Source organism: Callospermophilus lateralis, chromosome X, assembly GCF_048772815.1.
Source record: "Callospermophilus lateralis isolate mCalLat2 chromosome X, mCalLat2.hap1, whole genome shotgun sequence".
Classification (NCBI taxonomy): domain Eukaryota; kingdom Metazoa; phylum Chordata; class Mammalia; order Rodentia; family Sciuridae; genus Callospermophilus; species Callospermophilus lateralis.
The window spans coordinates 12,380,264-12,385,462 of NC_135325.1; the positions used below are offsets into that span (position 1 = coordinate 12,380,264).

General features: G+C 45.7%; 1 pseudogene; it reads right to left on the minus strand.

Annotated features, from left to right (window-relative positions):
- Window positions 1–1,035: 1,035 nt before the first annotated feature.
- LOC143639340 (transcription factor SPT20 homolog pseudogene) lies at window positions 1,036–3,414 on the minus strand (annotated as a pseudogene).
- Window positions 3,415–5,199: the final 1,785 nt, after the last annotated feature.

Below are 5,199 nucleotides of genomic sequence, written 5' to 3' on the forward strand. Positions count from 1 at the left end.
TGACAGGGCCTATAGGAGGGGAGCTGGGCTTTGCAAGGCAGGGGGGCACTGAGTGCAGGGAGAGCCTTTGAAAGGGCTGGGGGCTGTCACACAAGCAAATCTGCCACCAAGACAGTCAATGGCCTATAGGCCTCTGGTGGACTCAAACTTTGGTTTGTTGTAATTTCTTTTGACTTTATTTCTTCAACCTGGATTTGTAACAATTACGTCTCATACATCATGCAAAACATCTTAAACAAGTACCAACTACAATTTTCTAAAAGAAGTTTCTCCTATGTTACTTCTCTACATATTATGTCCAAGAAAACTCTTTTTTAAAAGCAAAGAGCTTCCTGTCACATGGGACAACATGGATGAAACTAAAGGACATTATAATAGTGAATTAAGCCAGTCTCAAAATGATGAACATGGTATAATGTCTCTTACATGAAGTCATCTCAGTACTCAAATTCTTAGAGACAGAGAGTCACCTGTGGCTGGGGTGAGGAAATCAAGAGCTGGTGTTAGGTAGTGCAGAGTTTAATTTCTGCAAGATGAAGATGTTCTAGAGTTCTGCTGCACAACCACATGAAATGTTCTTAATACCACAGTAAAAAGCACACTTAAAAATGTTAAGATAGTAAGCTGTGTTCTATTTTTTTTTCACAAAAATATGTAAAAACCAGCCATTTTCTAAAATGTATATTCTGACTGTAACTTTCTCATTCAGAGAGATTATAAGCTTCAAGAGTTTCAACTGCACCTAGTTTGGATTTGGGCACACATTAAAAATAGAATTAAATGATCATAAAAATAGAATAAAAATAATCATGTCAACAACAATTAAAAAAATAACTTAAACAAGATAATCCCCGTTTCTTAAATCCATCCCTGTTTCTATGCAAAAAATCAAGGGATTGTGCTTTGCCCTAAAGCTTATACTCTAAAATGCCAAATACTGACATATTAAAAATACCACAGATGAAGTGAAAGCTTGGAATTGATTTGGCTCAATGCTGGTATGTTTTTAAAAAGAGAAGAAAACCAAGGCAAGACTCAGAACTTTGGGGTGCCACTCTTCATTTTATCTTTTGCCTGGCCTGCTGTGCGCCCAAACCCACGTGGCTGAGCTATCAGAGTGGGTGCTGTGGCCACAGACACAGGGCACTGCACCAGTCTCAGCTGTAGACATTGTGGCAGTGGCTGGGACTGAAGCTGCCCTTGAGGGGCAGTGGAGAGCTGGAATCTCTGTGGAGGAAGGCACTGCCTAGGTGTTTGCTGACCAGAGCCAAGCTGACACAACATAGCTGACTGGGGCTGCAGAACACTGTTGCCTTGAGCTAGGTTAATGACAACAGCTTGCGGGGCCAGCAAGGCCCACTGTTGACCACCTGAAGCTGGCACAGAAGCCTGTGGCCCTGCCTGTGGAGGAGGAGCAGTTGTGGGTTGCTGAAGCTGTTGCTGTGGAACCAACTGGTAAAGTTGGGGCTGGGGCAGGGGCTGGGGCTGGGGCTGCAGTAGCTGCAGCTGCAGCTGCTGCGGCTGCTGCTGCTGGGGGTTCAAAATGATGGAACCAGGTGGAAGCTGGAAGACAGTTACAGGACCTGAAGTGTTATTTAAAATCAGTTGCACACCTGCTTGAGCAGGTGACTGTGTTGGACATGGCTGTGCATTGTGCAGTTGACCTCTAGTGGGCAGAAGGCTTATAGGTACATAGGCACTGGTGGAATGGCTCAGCACAGGGTTGTAACCACTCACCAAAACCTGGGCTCCTTGCCCTGGGCCGACCACATTGATGACCTTTAGGCCACTGGAGCCCACTGGGCCCTGGGTGGTCAGAGTTCCATCTGACAAGCTGGCAGAAGTCCAGGTGGCTGGAGAAGGTACTCCTCCTCCTCTGCTGACACCTAAAGGAGACTTCTGATAAGCACCACGTCGCTTAGGAGCTGGGGCAAGAGGTGGGAATCTGTGCAAGCTGCTTGCCTGCTGTGCAGTAGGACTATTACCTGACAAAGTCTGTCCTGCGCTGGAGGGAAGAGTCATAGCCAGAGCTCGAGGTTTTGATGCCTTCCCTGGTACTGACGACTGCACCCATCCAGTGGTAGGCTGCTTTGGCTTTTTCCCTGGAGAGGGTTGCCTGAGATGGGCTGAGCCACTGGAGCCATGGGGCATCTTGCCTGCACATTCGACTTTGCTCTGGACTGACTCCTGGCACACATTCACTGGCCCTGCATCAGTCTTTGACCCTTCCACGAAGCCATGTGAATGGTCAGCTGGGGAGACCAGGGGGGGATACATTTGGATCTCACATGGGCCCTGTTTAGGTGATGCAGTTTTGCCAGAGAAAAGCGGATCATTGAGTGACTGCATGAAGCTCAGCTTCGTTTCCCACAGCTGATTGCCACTGTCACACTCAAATCCAAAGTCATCTCCTAACTCAGGATCTGGCCAGACTGTTGCTTGTGGGTCATCAGATCTCAAAGACTCCTTCACTTTAGCATATTCCTCCACATCCACTTCAGAAGGTATGGCCAAGTCACAGCATCTCTCTCTCCACATGTCCACACGATATCCAACTGGAGGCATCCTCAGGTCTTGTTTCAGACCTGCTTTTCTCTCTTCCTCTTTTTTGCAAGCAGTCAATACTCTTGCATCAGGGGGAGACTGATGTTGTGACAGCTCTTGCTGCAGATTCGGAGAGGACAATGAATGCTTCTTGAAGCACTGGTTCATTGGGTTAGTATTCATCTTCTGCTTCTTATACAGTAGCCTGTTAGCAGTGCAGGTGACAGCCACAGAGGGATCAAGACACAATGGTTCAGCTGTAGCTAAGAGCAGTTCACTCTCAAGGGCAAGTTTGTCTTCCTGAGTCCATTGGAGGTCATCACTCGTCATGGACTCTATATCACATGCTAAAGTCTGCATGGTGGGGCGCAAGAGAATATGCCGGCTTTGGTAAGTGGAAGGTTCCATGTCACTGCACTGTCTGTAGTCACGGATTTCTGCTATGACACACCCACAATGAAAAATGTTCAGCTGCGATTTTTCTAGGACATCCAGTAGAATAGGTGGTAATTCTTCTGCATCCAAGTACTCAAGCAGTTCCCCTTCTCCATAAGGCAGCTGGATGGTCTCTGAAAAGAACCCACTTTTGTCCTCCAGCATCAGAGAATAGCCCTTATTTCCCGGGTACAAGTTGACTACTAAGCATGGCAAGGACTCTCTCCTAACCAGCTTTTCCAGCAAGTTGACATTGCTCCTGAGTTCCTCCGTCCCCTCGGGCTCTTTTTCACATTCTTCTACATAAATGTCATAAAGTTTTTGATGTAGAGATTTCTCCCCACTAGATGAGTATTTTCTCTTAGGGGGTCTCTGTTGGGCACTTTCAATGACATCCTCTGCACGATCCAAAGCTTGTTCTAAAGATCGCTGCATTTTAAAATAAAGTAGGAGCCCTAAAGAGGAGAGAAACGTACGTGCATTGGTGGAGGGAGGTGGAAATCGTGTGGACAGTTATCACTTTGGGTCCTGCAAACTCTACAGTCCACCCTGAAGCCAACAGCCTTCATTCAACAGGTTCACCAAGACACCCACCCCCCGGGGGCATTACAGAAAACACCCAGAAATTTCTGAAAAGACCTGTACCTGTTTGTGCCACTGTCTGTACCGCGTTGGGTGCTCGGTCAGCCGGAAGTGGACCTGTGGGGCCAAGATCAAGGAGTGGCTGTTAGGACGCATGCGCGCTCCTATGGATCCCAGGCCCAGGCCCAGACCTGCAGGCCGCTGACCTGCAGACTCAGGCTGCACTTCCTGTCTCCTGTCCACACTTCCGCTAGAGCTGTGCGTGTTGTGGGGCTGGCCACACCTCTTCTTTTCCATTTAGTTTGAAGAGCACACACAGAAGCACCAGCAACCAAGGGAAATAAATATTGGATGCTTTGGGGACACTTTCACTATTCTCCAGAGTTCCCAGGAATGAAATTGCCAGGAAAGTCATGGAAAGTGTCATCTGTTTTGGTGGGAACTTCAAGATTTACTATGTTTGGAATGTCTTTCCTTCATGTTAGGGCTGCCCCTGGTAGCCATCATCAGTTCAGTACATGTAAATGAGCCTGTGTTTCTAGCTTTTTCATACATGGGGACTCCGTGCATTTGGTGCAAGCATCCTCACTGCATTCTTCTGCAAGCTCCTGCCTGAGGGGTTTTCTTATAATAGTACACTTATCAAGATGTTCTTATACACAACCACTGACCATTGATTTCTCCTTGTGTTAGAGCTGGGAATTTTAGAATTCTTGAAAGGAATATAGTGGGTCACTCTATTGTCTATACAATACAATCAGGATAGTAAAGGGACATTTAACCTTTTTGCCTTGAAAAGTTCCCTTGAATCTGTTGTAGATGAAAACAATTATTCCTGTTGGTGGCAGTACAGTAAAGTGTAGGCTAAAGCTGTGGTCCTCATGATGGATTTGCAGTGGTATGATTGAAGCTTTCACAGTTTATGGAATATTGTTTTCCAATAAATTTGTTGCCTTGATATCTGCTAGTGTTTGGGGGCAGGTGTTTAAAGAATCTCTGAATATTAACTTTTAAAATAAACGTGCTTTTTTGTACCAATAAAACTGCATTTATTACATGTTACAGTAGATACATTATATCAAGTTGAATTAAAAGCTCCTTTACTAAGAGTGTCTTTAAAAAGCCCTCTTTCAGCTGAAGAGGTAGCTTAATGGTGAGTGCTTGCCTAGCACGTCCAAGGCCCTGATTGAGCCTCAGCACCACCAAATGTGAAGCAAAATGACTCTCACTCAGAATCAGACAAAAATGATTTCCTTTGGAAACACCAATCACCATTGAACAAATAGGCAGTTCTGGACTATCTCAAGGACCTTGAAAACAGTTTCTTTTCAGGTATGCATTCTTCCCTGTCTCTCTCTCTCTCTCTCTCTCTCTTTTTTTAAGAATTTCCACATGTCTGAATTTAGGCAAAATATAAGAGCAACTTTTGTGGATTAGTTAGTCACAGTTTGCTAGCCATTAATTTTGTTTTCTTGGAATCTCCCAGTTTTCTGTGCTTTGCAGTTCCATGGTGTGGTGTAAATGCTGCTCCTTAGCTCACATCTCAGGCTACATCTCCCTTACCAGAGAGGTCTATCTGCTCACCCAGCATGGGGTGGACCAGCTATTCAGTTGTTGCAATAGGAGTCAACCACCATT